Source organism: Pygocentrus nattereri, chromosome 29 (assembly GCF_015220715.1).
Source record: "Pygocentrus nattereri isolate fPygNat1 chromosome 29, fPygNat1.pri, whole genome shotgun sequence".
Classification (NCBI taxonomy): Eukaryota; Metazoa; Chordata; class Actinopteri; order Characiformes; family Serrasalmidae; genus Pygocentrus; species Pygocentrus nattereri.
Genome location: NC_051239.1, coordinates 6,691,521 through 6,708,021, shown reverse-complemented (window position 1 = coordinate 6,708,021; position 16,501 = coordinate 6,691,521). Strand labels below are relative to the sequence as shown.

Genomic DNA, 16,501 nt, shown 5'->3' with positions numbered 1-16,501 from the left:
AACATGCTTACATATATCACCCCATGTCCTGACATAGTACGAAAACTAATTGTGTGTGTGTGTGTGTGTGTGTGTGTGTGTGAGAACAGAGAGCCAGAAGAGGAAGACATTGTGGTGAGAAGTCTTCTCCATTTCCCTTGTTCCTTCCGAATTGACCAGCCAAACGACCTCACTGGTTTGCAGACAATCCAACCACCATCTAAAACTGTCTGAGGGTGTTTTCCAAAGGAAGTCTGGGACAGGGGGGTAAGTTCAGTAAAGGGAACTGAACCAAAACCAAGCAGAGGTGGGTAGAGAAACTCACTTTAGTGTTACTTTGTTGTAGTAATGACTCAAGTAAAAGTACCCTAGAAAAAGAATACACTGAGTATAAAAAGTACACTGTTAGCAACAATGGTTCTATTTAGGGTCTCACTTTATTTAGATAGTCCACTAATTCCCTATACATTCCCTACAGACAGAGGTGGATGAAGTACACAAATCATGCACTTGAGTTAAAGTAGAGACCCCCAAGGTAAAATATTCCTCCAGTAAAAGTAGAAGTTCCTCCCTTTAGACCTCCACTTGAGTAAAAGTACTAAAGTATTTCCCTTCAAATGTACTTAAGTATCAAGTAAAAGTACTAAAAGAGTAATTCTGGCTCTGATGTCCTGTTATCATTTTTATAACCAGACTGGCTTCATGAACTCATTTCAGGTGAAAGTCCTCCAGCGTCTCTCTTGGTAAACCAGTCTTTTAATAGAACGTCATTAATTAGTGACGCTGACGTCTATTAAAATGATCAGAAGCACAAAACACTGAAGGTAAACAGTTTCCATCAGGGAGAACCGAGTGGCTCTGAAATCACTTTTTACACACAAGCAAAGTGTCAGTTTCAGATTTATTTACAACTTAGTTCCAAGTTTAAGTTGAATAAAAACTGGCTTTAAACTCAGGATCACAGATGAGCTCCTTTACTATGTTGATCTGTAGGCGTCTGTTCATAAACATAAACCAGCCCAAACTCATTTACTATAAAATGAAATGGTGTTTGTAGAAATTCAGAAAAAAGCCGCGTCAGTCTCGACTGCATATGTGGACATATTTCTATATTGAGCTCTATTTACACAAAGTTAGGTTAGTTCATCATTTATGTTGAACAGACTCTCCCAAAGTTTTACGCTGCTGCGCTGACGTTGAACCGCGTGCTGCACTGGGTCGGTATGACCAACAGGTCAAAACCAGCTCTAAACAAAGTGACCGCTGGGCCCTGATTGGTGCTCTGGCTTTGCGCTTCTTTCGTTTTGACATGTTACGTTTTTATACACACAGAAACCAAAAGGAACGACAGATTTCTCAAAATGTAGGAGGAAAAAGTCGGATATTAGACTCTGAAATGTAGTGGAGTGAAAGGAAAAAGTCGCCCAGAATGGAAAAACTTCAGTACAGATACACCAAAAATACTAAAGTACAGAAACTAATTACATTTACTTAGTTACTGTCCACCACTGCCTACAGATGTTCAAATTGTTGACAAACTATCTGCTAAAACTCTAAAAAGCAGTGGGGTTAGGGTTAGGATTTGGACCAGGGTGAAGGTTTAGGTTTAGGTTTTTGGGTTGAGGTTAAGTTTAGGGTTAGGATTAGGGCCAGGTTTAGAGTTCAAGCGAATAATGGTCAATTTACTTGAATGTAACTTGAAAGTAAATGAAGTATCTACAAAGCAGCTAAAGTGGACTACCCAAGTAAAGTATTTCCATTTGAGTCATGACAACAGTAGAACACGTGTTGGTGTCAGATTTTTTAAAAGGGCTCTTTAAAGAACCTTACAGAACTGGATTTTTTTTATTATTGAAAAAAAACATTTGACCATGCAAAGAACCATTTAGCATTCACATTGTTCTTTGAGTGCTCCCGGTTCTATATAGGACCAGTAGGCCTCATTCGGCAGTATCTTTCTTAGTATTCTCTTAAATGTGTTCTTAAGAAAGACCTTAAGAAAAGCCTAAGTCAGAATTATGATGTGGTCTTAAACAGAACTGCTCTCACGTTTGTGCTCTAGAGTGTAGCCTCTGTTCTTACCTACCAACAAAATAAAACATTGGTGAATCAGAATATTCGTAAAAACTGCCTAAGCGGGTTTTAAGAAGGAATTTCCTCTTGATAACAGTTGGTGAATGAGGTCCGAAGAAGAACCCTTGAAGAACCAATTTTTTTTAAAGAGTGATCATGAAAACTTTATAGTACTCTATGGAACTGCAGTGAAAGTACCAGAAAAGGAAGTGAGATTCGTCAGGCTGTGTTCTTCTCTATTTGGGATCCTATTCTAAAATAAATAAAGCTGAACCAGCATGACAGAACCAAGTGAAAGCCAGAAGAGAGAATAAGGAAATAAATATGAAGGGCACAAATAGAGCAATGTTAAAAGTAGACTCAGCAGTAGACTCAGCAGTAGACTCAGTAGTAGACTCAGCAGTAGACTCAGCAGTAGACTCAGTAGTAGACTCAGCAGTAGACTCAGTAGTAGACTCAGCAGTAGACTCAGCAGTAGACTCAGTAGTAGACTCAGCAGTAGACTCAGCAGTAGACTCAGTAGTAGACTCAGTAGTAGACTCAGCAGTAGACTCAACAGTAGACTCAGCAGTAGACTCAGCAGCAGACTCAGCAGTAGACTCAGAAGTAGACTCAACAGTAGACTCAGTAGCAGACTCAGCAGTAGACTCAGCAGTAGACTCAGTAGTAGACTCAGCAGTAGACTCAACAGTAGACTCAGCAGTAGACTCAGCAGTAGACTCAGCAGTAGACTCAGTAGTAGACTCAGCAGTAGACTCAACAGTAGACTCAGCAGTAGACTCAGCAGTAGACTCAACAGTAGACTCAGCAGTAGACTCAGCAGTAGACTCAGCAGTAGACTCAGCAGTAGACTCAGCAGCAGACTCAGCAGTAGACTCAGAAGTAGACTCAGCAGTAGACTCAACAGTAGACTCAGCAGTAGACTCAGCAGTAGACTCAGTAGTAGACTCAGCAGTAGACTCAACAGTAGACTCAGCAGTAGACTCAGCAGTAGACTCAGCAGCAGACTCAGCAGTAGACTCAGAAGTAGACTCAGCAGTAGACTCAGTAGTAGACTCAGCAGTAGACTCAGTAGTAGACTCAGCAGTAGACTCAGCAGCAGACTCAGCAGTAGACTCAGAAGTAGACTCAGCAGTAGACTCAGCAGTAGACTCAGCAGTAGACTCAGCAGTAGACTCAGTAGTAGACTCAACAGTAGACTCAGCAGTAGACTCAGCAGTAGACTCAGTAGTAGACTCAGTAGTAGACTCAGCAGTAGACTCAACAGTAGACTCAGCAGTAGACTCAGCAGTAGACTCAACAGTAGACTCAGCAGTAGACTCAGCAGTAGACTCAACAGTAGACTCAGCAGTAGACTCAGCAGTAGACTCAGCAGTAGACTCAGCAGTAGACTCAGTAGTAGACTCAGCAGTAGACTCAACAGTAGACTCAGCAGTAGACTCAGCAGTAGACTCAGCAGTAGACTCAGCAGTAGACTCAGTAGACGTTTGTTGTAGACTCAGTAGACGTTTGTTAATATGCAGGAAAGAACAAACGCCTCAACAGTACAAGTAACGATAAGTGACACTGCAGTTGGAAGCAAAAGTTTAATAGAAACTTTATGAAAAGGTTCTATATAGAACCACCCGTAGCACAGTCATGCACATTTCCATCAATCTAAAGAACCATTTCATGATGCAAAGAACCTTTTAATCATGCAATGGGTTTTTTGACTTCTATATAGAACCATTTTCTTTACTAAAGAACCCTTGAAGAACGTTTTTAAGAGTGTTCTGCTGAAGATTATCCATTCACCTTTGTATATATTAGGGTCCATATCCTATATTTTTCTATTATTATTTTCCCCTCAAGCTTCTTTTTTAAGGGATTTTAAGCAGAAGCATTTACTCTCACATGATCATGGACTAATAACTTAATAATAAGCTTGGGAATTTAGGTGATTATAATGTATAATAATAATGAGCATTTTATATATATATATATATATATATATCCATCCATCCATCCATTTTCTAAGCCGCTTCTCCGTCAAGGTCGCGGGGGGATGCTGGAGCCTATCCCAGCAGTCTTCGGGCGGAAGGCAGGATACACCCTGGACAGGTCGCCAGTCCATCGCAGGGCAGACAGACAGACACAGACAGTCACTCACACCCAGGGGTAATTTAGCATGTCCAGTTGGCCTGACTGCATGTCTTTGGACTGTGGGAGGAAACCCACGCAGACACGGGGAGAACATGCAGACTCCACACAGAGAGGACCCCAGTCACCTGGCATGCGAATCGAACCCAGGCCCTCCTCGCTGTGAGGCAACAGCACTACCCACCACGCCACCGTGCCGGTGGGTATATATATATTATTATATTATATTAGTTCTTATATATATTATAAGAACTAAAAAAATGGCATATTTTAATGTATTTTGTGCACTTTACTCACAATATCCAGGGCCTGGAAGTTTTAAATTCAAGTATGTATGATGAATGAAATATGGCACATCAACACAATTCCTGTCGTTCATTTAACTTACGTTCAGCAGGAACTGATGTAAAGTATTATTAACATGGAACTGACATACACATTTGAAGCAGGTCAATTCAAGCCAACCACTTTTTTCCAGTGCACGTCATTTACTGGGTGCTTCATGTTGTTTTGAAAGAACAGTTTAAAATCCATAGAAACTAAGTAAACAATAACTCTCCTTCCTGTAAATGTGCTCTCTGTCTGGTTAATGTTTACAATCTGTGTGAGGCTCCCTTTGGTGTCATTTTAAGAGAGATTGAGCAAAACAGCCCAATCAAAGCAAGCTGTATCAGATTTGAAAGACTAAGGCCTGGTGCTATTTTTCATTTTTACCACTACCCCTTGTTTTCAAGTGTCACTTTGCCCATTGGAACGGAGTTACAAGGGGTAGTGGTTGAAATCTTCCCCTCTGAAATGGGACCCTCAATTAAAAAGAGCATCACTTCATTAACAGCTAGCAGCGCCGCTCTGTAGGCGACCCGGCCCGTCTGCAGGGACAGCAGAGGAGGGGAAAGTTCAGCTCCTCACTGCTGGGCTTTAGTTACATTTAGGGCATTATACGCCTTCAAAGAGGGGGGCAATTATTTATTATCACCCACCCCTAACTCCCAAAGTCAGATATTCACCAGCTTCTGCTCTAAATGGAGCAGCAGTTGTGATGCCGGAGGTACCAGAATGTACCCGCTGCATCATTTAAGGTGGAACAGGGAATTTAGCCAGCTACTGGGACATCAGCAAACTACTAGTGTTTTTTAAAGTGTGTTATGAAGAAAATGACCATAATATATTGAAATGACATTAAACTAAGATAATACAAAGGTTATTGGAATTTTTAACAGAGAAAATTTTCACATTTGTGGGTTTTTTGGTCGCTTGTGCAGTCATTTTGCCATTTGTTTCTCATAACACTCTGTTTGGAGGACCATGTAGCCCTAACACTTGGCCCTACCCCTCTATCTCAACAAAAATTGGGACACCCCACCCCCTAAACGTGAATGCGCAAAACAAAGGGGTAAGGGCTAAGTGGTAGGGGCGTTTCTTTTCATATAGAAGAGTGGCACTCTGGAAGAACAGGCTCTTTATTAATGCAGCAGTATCATCTGATACTAATCATTTGGGAACTATTATGATGCTGGATTTCACTAATATTACTCAGCATTAACTTGGTGACTAAATGTTCTTGTGAAATTGCCTCACACGCAGCTGTCAGAGCTTCAGTTTTATGGCTGTGCTGAATAATTGGACCGTCGTAGGGCCCGGCAGGCTGGGTGAAGGGGTTGGGGTGGTTGAGGGGGTTGGGGTTGAGATGGTGGGGGGTTATGCTGTGACACTTTAGGCTCTGGGGGGGCTCTGAAAAAATAAACATGCTCTTACCTCCTCTCAGAGTTGTGCGGAAGGGTGGACTATCAGCAGGATGGAGAGAACGCAGAGCAGAAAGAAAAACAGAAGAGAAGAAAAACAAACCCGTCTGACATCACGGAGCAGTTTGGAGGCTGGAAATGTAGGTCAAGTCCGAAGCGGCCCTGACGGTGCTGCCTCACACACGGGATGCTGTTCATGATATGAGGAAGCGATACTGAAAGAAAACAGCAATCAGAGCCGACCACACGTGACCGTCCCTTACACACGATCACAAATCACCGACCGTTCTTCTTTTCGACTGAGTTTCCATTCGGTCAGCAGACTAAACGCTTGGAGTGTTAGAATTGTAATGTAATGTTATTACAGATTACAGTGTTATACTGACTTGATTGAAATCATTCACAGGACATGATGCTCTCACCTGTCCAGGGTGTATCCTGCCTTCCGCCCAATGACCGCCGGGATAGGCTCCAGCACCCCCCACGACCCTGAGGGAGAAGCAGCTTAGAAAATGAGTGTGTGTGTGTGGCCAAAGCTGTTTTCAAATAAAAACAATGTACAGAACCATGAACTTTGCATGATTAAAGGGAAAAAATGGGTTCTTCAGATTGATGGAGAATGTGCTGTAGGCGGTTCTACATAGAACCTATTTGAAAGTTCTATATAGTACCAAAAAGGTTTGTCTGTTGATACAAGCCTGATAGTGCAACAACAGAAAAACTTTTCTATATAGAACCAATTTCTTCAATAAAAATTCACGTTTAAGAGTCTTGTAACAACAGAAGAACCCTTTTGGATGCTATATAGAACCCTTTAAAAAGGTTCCATGTAGAGCCATCTATAGCACATTCATGCACGTCAACCTAAGGACCCATTAATCATGCAAAGGGTTTTTGAGTGTTCATGGTTCTAAATAGAACCATTTTCTTTTTTAAAGAAGGACCATCATTTTTAACTGTGTTGTAACAACAGAAGAACACTTTTAGGTGCTGTATAATCCTTTATAAAAGGTTCTACCTAAAGCCAGCTATAGCACATTCCTGCACATTTTCCATCAATCTAAAGAACCCTTTCATGATGCAAAGAACATTTTAATCATGCAAAGGGTTTTTGAGTGTTCATGGTTCTATATAGAATCATCTTTTTTACTAAAGAACCCTTGAAGAACCATATTTAAGAGTGTAGGGCCCATATCTTATATTTGTCTATTATTTTTCTCTTTGAGCTTCACTTAAAACGTTCAGTGGGATTTTATGAAGCAGAAACATAAATTTTTTATTTACTTTCAATCATAACTATTTTTTATGTGATTGTTTTTCCGACCTGTCTTTATGCCTCAGAATTAAACAGGCTATTTTTGATAATGTGCATTTAAGAATGTCATATGTAAAGCTCTGTTCTGATTGGCTGTCCTGCATTGCATCTCATTCAGAAATCAGTTTAGGCTGAAACACTCCTTATAACTTCAGCATGAGTGGGCGGGGCTAAAGTGCTGTAGATGAATAGCTGGATATATATTGGATTTCATGACATCACAACAATGAATTGAAAACAGACGGATTACATTGCATTCACTTTACGGGACCCTTTACGGGACCACCACAGTGGCTGCGTTTATACCCTGGAAGGTACAGATTTTTCTGAGAAACCACATAAGCAACACTATTTGAGATTCCTGAGCAACCCAACACGGTTTGAGGCGAGTGCGATGATTTAGACAGTCCGACTGACACAAATTACTGAGGTAACACTCTTCATCCTGTATTTTGGGCTGAAAGTGGGTGAAACAAACTGGCTGTGAACTTGATCAAAATCCTCATCGGGGCGTAGCTCAAAGTAGAGGATGATAGTGCTCTGGTCAACACTGTCCAACCTGTCATTAGCCCACAGCTGTAACATAAGTTAGCATGGCTGCCCCAATCATCAACTGGTCAATTTAAATACTGATGCAGATTATATTGGACACCACGGAAATGCTTTCTTACAACATCCCTCAACCATTGGTCTCAACAACAAATGGGAACTTTTCTGCATATGGTGTGGGAATGTGGGGATGTTACTGACTAAAGGCATTACTGGATAAAAGTTACTACCTTGTTATCTCCACTGGTGAAGCAATGAAATCATGTGGATCCTGCTGTATTATTGCTAAAGAATGAGTGGCTTGCTGGTTTAACATCAGCTGCATGACATAGTTACGTTAGAATTGGCCACAGCCAGAATGAATAAAGTTAAAACATCTACTCTCAAGACATGGAAACAGGATTTGTTTTGATGTGACAAAAAGACTGGAACCAATGCTAAGATGTACATCTTACAGGCTAACATTCACTTTTTTGGAATCTCATCCATTCATTGGTTGTGTTTACATGCAAGGATTTTTGCCAGTCAGATTGAATACATTCCGATTACGGATGAAGACTGAGGTTTTTATATTCTCGCTCTACTCCACAATCTGACAGAAAATCTTTGTTTACATGCTCACTATAACTAATCCAATCCAAAACGAGGTGCATGAGTGGAGTACTAGAGTAAATGTTACCATGACAGTCCAGTCAGAATGAGATGAGCAGCAGTGAGCAGTGCTTATGTTTTTAATTACTTTAAAATGACGTTGGACTCAGGAAAACGTCCTTCACATCCTCCTCCAAGTGGACAGGTACTGTGTCTATCCACAGCTGATGTGTGGAGAACTCTACACAGAGTCAACCTACGAAAAGTACAAGGATCCAACAGCATACCAGGCAGAGTGCTTAGAGAATGCGCCGAACAGCTGGCCGATGTTCTCATGCACATATTCTACATCTGCAGTCATTCCAACATGCTTCCAGTCCACCATCATCATCCCTGTGCCGAAGAAGTCTCCAGTGTCCTGCCTCAATGACTACAGTCTTGTTGCACTTACTCCCACCATCATGAAGTGCTTCGAGAGGCTTGTCATGAGGCACATTACAGACCAGCTCCCTGCTTCACTGGACCCACTGCAATTTGCAAATCACCCCAACTGCTCAACAGACAACGCTATCTCCACCACACTCCACCTGGCTCTCTCCCACCTAGACAATAAAGACATCTACATCAGAATGCTGTTTATAGACTTCAGTTCAGCATTCAACGGCATCATCCCTCAGCAGCTGATTGGAAAACTGAGCCTGCTGGGCCTGAACACTTCCCTCTGTAACTGGATCCTGGATTTCCTATCTGAGAGACCTCAGTTAGTCAGGATAGGACATAACATCTCCAGCACCACCACACTGAGCACCAGTGCCCCTCAGGGCTGTGTGCTTAGTCCTCTGCAGTTCACTCTACTGACTCATGACTGTATGGCAAAGTACAGCTCAAACCACATCATCAAGTTTGCTGATGACATGACTGTGGTGGCATGACATGTCTGATCAGCAAGAACGATGAGTCAGCATACAGAGAGGAGGTGCAGCAGCTAAGAGACTGTTGCGGAACCAACAACCCATCTCTGAATGTAGACAAAACTAAGGAGATGGTTGTTAACTTCCGAAAAGTGCGAGGTGACCACCATCGACTGAACATCACTGGTTCTGCTGTGCAAATCAGCAGAAGCACCAAGTTCCTCTGTGTCCACATCACAGAGATCCTCACCTGGTCCCTCAACACCAACTCAATAGCCAAGAGAGCCCAGCAGCACCTCTACTTCCTGCTGAGACTGAAGAAGGTTCACCCCCCCTCCCATCCTCAACATGTTCTACAGGGGGACTCTGGAGAGCATCCTGAGCAGCTGCATCATTGCCTGGTTTGGGAATTGCACCGCCACTGACCACAAGATCCTACAGTGAGGACAGCTGAGAATCATTGGGGTCTCTCTCCCCTCCCTCATGGACATTCTACACCACACGCTGTATCCGCAAAGCCACAAGCATTGTGGACAACCCAACCCATCCCTCACGCGGACATTTTTTGCTGTTGCCATCTGGCAGAAGGTACCGGAGCATCTGTGCCACCACTGCCAGACTCTGCAACATCTTTGTTCCGCAAGCGATTAGGTCTTTAAACTCACAAGGACTGATCTGAAAGCCCCCCCTCACACGCATACTATACACTCACACACACACACTCACACACCAGAGGGAAAGGGGGTTGTTTTTTATTTCCTTCAGTTGTGATAAAGAGCTGCTTCATTAACAGAAAACAGGCCCTAATACGCTATCTTGACAAAAATCAGGACACCTTACCTCTAGATGTGAACGTGGGGGCGAGGGGTGAAATAGGATTGGGCCTTTGTTTACATCTTGACCGGTTAATTATGCAGAAATGCTGAAATATTGGAGAAATTACTGTATTAAATATTTAATATACAATATATTGCCAGAAGTGTTTACTCGTCTGCCTTCACACGCATATGAACTTGAGTGACTTCCCATTCTTAATCCATAGGGTTTAATATGATGTTGGCCCACCCTTTGCAGCTGTAACTGCTTCAACTCTTCTGGGAAGTCTTTCCACAAGGTTTAGGAGTGTGTTTATGGGAATTTTTGACCGTTCTTCCAGAAACGCATTTGTGAGGTCAGACACTGATGTTGGACGAGAAGGCCTGGCTCACAGTCTCCACTCTAATTCATCCCAAAGGTGTTCTATTGGGTTGAGGTCAGGACTCTGTACAGGCCAGTCAAGTTCTTCCACACCAAACTCGCTCATCCATGGCTTTATGGACCTGCTTTGTGCACTGGTGTGCAGTCATGTAGGAACAGGAAGGGGCCGTCCCCAAACTGTTCCCACAAAGTTGGGAGCATCAAATTGTCCAAAATCTCTTGATGCTGAAGAATTCCTTTCACTGGAACTAAGGGGCCGAGCCCAACTCCTGAAAAACAACCCCACACCATGATCCCCCCTCCACCAAACTTTACACTTGGCACAATGCAGTCATACAAGTACCTCTTGTACCTCAAGTACTCCTGGCAACCACCAAACCCAGACTCATCCATCGGCTTGCCAGATGGAGGAGCGTGATTGGTCACTCCAGAGAACACGTCTCCACTGCTCTAGAGTCCAGTGGCGGCGCTTTACACCACTGCATTCCACGCTTTGCATTGCGCTTGGTGATGTAAGTCTTGGATGCAGCTGCTCAGCCATGGAAACCCATTCCATGAAGCTCTCTACGCTGTTCTTGAGCTGATCTGAAGGCCACATGAATTTATGGAGGTCTGTAGTGATTGACTCTGCAGAAAGTTGGTGATCTTTATGCACTATGCGTCTCGGTATCCGCTGACCCCGCCCTGTCATTTTACGAGGCCGACCATTTCCTTACTGAGTTGCTGTCGTTCCCAATCGCTTCCACTTTGTTGTAATACCACTGACAGTTGACTGTGGAATATTTAGACTGTGACACTACTGATGAATCTTAACTCTGAAGACGCCCCATGAATTAGCTGATGAAGAGAAATCCATTAGCCCTAAGGCATGCTGGGAAATGAAGTGATTATTTTTTCCTTTGCCAGCTTTCTGAAGGTTACCTCCATACTTATCCGTCATAAATGTCAACATGAAAATCCTCCCGTCTCTCTATCCCTCTCTCACTCTACCTCTCTCCTCTTTTTCACTCTCATAATGAATAGTTCCTCAGGGCTCAGATATAATATTGCTCTCTGTGTCAAAATATCAGCCTGCAAGATCTTCTCTGAGATTGAACGTGTTTTTCTGGCTTTGAAGCGATGCTAACAAATGTAAACATGTAATCAGCAGCCTAAGCCGCACGTGTTTACAATCACACCAGGAAGCGACCATTCAAATCCACAGCTTGATCAAACCAAAGAACCTACGAGCAACGTGCACGAACACGCAGGGACAGAATGAATTAGTTCCTTTGACCTACAGCGTCCACTGGAAGCTCGAATAAGGAACCTTATGAATGATTAATCGGAGCACTTCAATAGCGGGTGCATGTCGGGCCTGGCCCGTGGGTGGCTGGTCTCAGGCCATTAAAAAAAAGAGCACAGGTCAGCCAGTGAGCTCATGCTGGGCACTGCTGGGATCCCCCCAGCACTATCCTTCAATGTTCATCCACTGTAGCCACAGCTTGTGTCTCCACAGGCTTCAAACAGGCCAGATGTGGACGGCCTGGAAACACACACTGCACTGGTGTCTGCAGGAGCCATTTCAGTGTGTGTGTGTGTGTGTGTGTGTGTGTGCGTGTGTGGTTATGGTGATGTTACATGTTTTACTCTAGTTGTGTTTTAATCATAAATCTTGCCGAGTTTTAGTTTAAATCATATGTTTTAGTCTAGATCATGTTAAGTTTGTCCTAATTCATGCTGAAATTTAGTCTAAATCATGTTGTATTTTAGTCTAAATCATGCTAAATTTAAGTCCTAAATCATGCCGAGATTTAGACTAAATTAAATTAAGTTTATGTCCTATATCATGCTGAGATTGTCTAAATAATGCTGAGTTTTAGTCTAAATCATATGTTTTAGTCTAGATCATGCTACATTTAACTCCTATATCATATTGTGTTTAAGTCTAAATCGTGTTGTATTTTATTCTAAATCATGCTAAGTTTAAGTCCTAATCATGCTGAGATTTAGTCTACATCGTGTTGTGTTTTAGTCTAAATCATGTTAAGTTTAAGTCCTAAATCATGCTGAGATTTAGACCAAATTAATCTAAGTTTAAGTCCTAATTCATGCTGAGATTTAGTCTAAATCATGTTGTATTTTAGTCTAAATCATGCTAAATTTAAGTCCTAAATCATGCCGAGATTTAGACTAAACTAAATTAAGTTTGTCCTAAATCATGCTGAGATTTAATCTAAATCATGTTTTATTTTAGTCTAAATCATGCTAAGTTTGTCCTAAATCATGGTGAGATTTAGTGTAAATCATGCTGAGTTTTAGTACTAAATCATACTAAGTTTAAGTCCTAAATCATGCTGAGTTTTAGTCTAAATCATGCCACGTTTAAGGCTTAATCATACAGAGCTTTAGTCTAAACCATGCTGTGTCATGTCTGTCATGTTGTGTTTTAGTCTAAATCATGCTAAGTTTAAGTCTTAAATCATACCTGAATCCTACTGGATTTTACTGTAAATCAGTATCAGTTTTAGTTCTAATTTGTGCTGGGTTTTAGTCTAAATCCTACTGGATTTTACTGTAAATCAGTATCAGTTTTAGTGCTAATTTGTGCTGGGTTTTAGTCTAAATCCTACTGTATTTTACCGTAAATCAGTATCGGTATTAGTTCTAATTTGTGCTGGGTTTTAGTCTAAATCCTACTGTATTTTACTGTAAATCAGTATCGGTATTAGTTCTAATTTGTGCTGGGTTTTAGTCTAAATCCTACTGGATTTTACTGTGAATCAGTATCGGTATTAGTTCTAATTTGTGCTGGGTTTTAGTTTAAATCCTACTGGATTTTACTGTGAATCAGTATCGGTATTAGTTCTAATTTGTGCCGGGTTTTAGTCTAAATCCTACTGTATTTTTATTGTAAATCAGTATCGGTATTAGTTCTAATTTGTGCTGGGTTTTAGTCTAAATCCTACTGTATTTTACTGTAAATCAGTATCGGTATTAGTTCTAATTTGTGCTGGGTTTTAGTCTAAATCCTACTGTATTTTACCGTGAATCAGTATCGGTATTAGTTCTAATTTGTGCTGGGTTTTAGTCTAAATCCTACTGTATTTTACTGTGAATCAGTATCGGTATTAGTTCTAATTTGTGCTGGGTTTTAGTCTAAATCCTACTGTATTTTACTGTATATTAGTATCGGTATTAGTTCTAATTTGTGCTGGGTTTTAGTCTAAATCCTACTGTATTTTACCGTAAATCAGTATTGGTATTAGTTCTAATTTGTGCTGGGTTTTAGTCTAAATCCTACTGTATTTTACTGTGAATCAGTATCGGTATTAGTTCTAATTTGTGCTTGGTTTTAGTCTAAATCCTACTGTATTTTACTGTGAATCAGTATCGGTATTAGTTCTAATTTGTGCTGGGTTTTAGTCTAAATCCTACTGTATTTTACTGTATATTAGTATCGGTATTAGTTCTAATTTGCGCTGGGTTTTAGTCTAAATCCTACTGTATTTTACCGTAAATCAGTATTGGTATTAGTTCTAATTTGTGCTGGGTTTTAGTCTAAATCCTACTGTATTTTACTGTGAATCAGTATCGGTATTAGTTCTAATTTGTGCTGGGTTTTAGTCTAAATCCTACTGTATTTTACTGTAAATCAGTATCGGTATTAGTTCTAATTTGTGCTGGGTTTTAGTCTAAATCCTACTGTATTTTACTGTGAATCAGTATCGGTATTAGTTCTAATTTGTGCTGGGTTTTAGTCTAAATCCTACTGTATTTTACTGTAAATCAGTATCGGTATTAGTTCTAATTTGTGCTGGGTTTTAGTCTAAATCCTACTGTATTTTACTGTGAATCAGTATCGGTATTAGTTCTAATTTGTGCTGGGTTTTAGTCTAAATCCTACTGGGTGCTAGCCGAAATTGTGTTTTAGACTCTCTTGGTTGCTGTTAAGTCTAAGTACACAATCATGCTGAGTTGTAGTCTTAATCCCTTCATGCTGGGATTTAGTGTAAAGTAAGTTAGGCTTAGTGCTAAACTGGTCTGGATCTTAGACCAAGCCGTACTATCTTAGACTTTAGTCTGGGCTGTTCTGGCTCTGACCGTGTGATTAATGACTGAACTGCACTCGCGAGCAACAAGCAGCACAAATCTCGCTCAGATGTGGCTTTTAGATCCGCAGAAACTGCAAAACAGACGAGAGAAAGAGAGAAAACACAGAGAGAGAGAGAGAGAGAGAGGGGGGGGGGGGGGGAGGCGAGAACAAAAAGAGAGGAAGGGGGAGACTGAAAAAAGAAGAAAGATGAAATAGAGATGGAAAAATAGAGAGAACATGTGAAAGGGACGAAAGAAAAATAAAGAGAGAAAGTGAGTGAGGGGGGGGGAGAGGTGAGTGAGTTTGTACTGTGTGTGTGTGTGTGTGTATGAGAGAGAGAGAGAGAGAGAGAGAGAGAGAAGGAGGCGGTTCAGTCTCTCTCTCTGTAGCTTAAAGTGAAACGGGGGCGAAAACCCGATGAGGGTGAAGAAAACACTTCTGCATGTGTGGATTAACGGTGGGAACATTTATACTTCGTGTAGAAAAACTGCGAGGAGTCCGACCGCGCCAGACCCCAGCCCTTGCCGAGAAACGGTGAGGAATCCCGGATAAACGTTTGTTTATTCTCCGGTAACGAGCGCCGCTTTCTTTCTCAGCGCCGAGCCGAGCCGAGCCGAGCGCTAGCTTAGCCTAGCCTAGCGGCGCGGCTAGCCGCGTTAGCTGAAGAGGAGATGACAATGAGAGATACAACAAAAGTCAGACATTTTCCAGACGAATTGCACTCATAATCAGTCTAGAACCCGCTTACTGTTGTTTTCAAGCTCCCTGCCTCTGTGTGGTGCGAGTATTTAGTCGAAAAGGTTAACGTTTTGCCAAGTTAGCTCCGGTTAGCAGGCTAGCTGAGTGTTATTGACCAACGGTAGCCTGGATTTTATTCAGTAATTTAAAATTTAATTTAAGCTTTCAGAAAACAAACGGCAGCTTAAGACTTAGGTGTTGGGCTTAAACCGGGATTTTTTCGCTTGAGCCTGTAGACTGAGTTCTGAGAAATAATGTGTGTTGATAAAATCGCACATTTATAGTGAGTTTTCTGTTCTTACTGTGTTTTCTGATCGGATGTGTGACAGTTTATTGAGCGCTTCACTGCCGTCGTCCTAACGGGGAGTTTGGCAGATATAACGTTAACTAACCACGTTACGCTGTGTAAGTTAAATCTGCTTTAACATGTATTACCAGCTACTGATTGAGCTCCACGCCTGGTTAGTGTGATTTGAAGAGCGGACAGTGTTTGATGTGTCTCTGGATGTCCTAACCTCAGTGTAACTTCACAAAAACCTTAGTATAACCGGTGCGCGATATGGATAAGATATAATATCGCGGTACGTATCGTCACGATAATTCTTTATATCTCTGCTTCTGATACGTTTGACAAAATAGTGCCTCATTTTATTCCCTCTTCTTCATAAAACATGCAGTTGGGAGGTGTGTTTTAAGCACTGACCATATCCACGGTACGCTCAGAAAAGCATTGTACGTTATTTTATCACAATAATGATGCATTTTGCCGTATTTGCTCAGCTCTACCCATGGGTGTGTTATTTTACCATAGAAGGATCACATATTGCGTACGTTAGCTCACGTATCCTCTTCTTAGAGGTGCTGTTTGTTAGGTAGTTTGCTAGTGGTAGTTTCCAAATGGAAGTTAAAGTTAAGTCTCTAACTTAAACCACATTATTGTTTGTATTCCTGAGTCTGAATGTTGTGGTGCTTCTGCATGGGCAGCATTTCCGAGCCCTTATCCTTTCACCATGGTGAAAACATAGCCTAAGATTTGCTCTCGGAAAGTGATGGTGCTAGAGGTGGCGATGTGGCAAAATGTATCACGATACTTCAGGAGGTTTTTTTATGATACACGATATGTCGCTATATATATTTTTTCTGATGTCTGATAAGTAAACCACATTTTAAAACACACGGTTAAAAAACAAAC

The 16,501-nt window shown here is 41.5% G+C and overlaps 1 protein-coding gene across 3 annotated transcripts in view; it reads left to right on the top strand.

Moving 5' to 3' along the window:
- Nucleotides 1-14,934: 14,934 nt before the first annotated feature.
- ncor2 (nuclear receptor corepressor 2) overlaps nucleotides 14,935-16,501 on the top strand; it is a 170,332-nt gene continuing 168,765 nt past the window's right edge. For all 3 annotated transcript variants that reach the window (XM_037536067.1, XM_037536065.1, XM_037536066.1), the window contains exon 1: nucleotides 14,935-15,105. The gene's annotated coding sequence lies outside the window, so the exon portion shown is untranslated. The remainder of the gene's footprint in view (nucleotides 15,106-16,501) is intronic.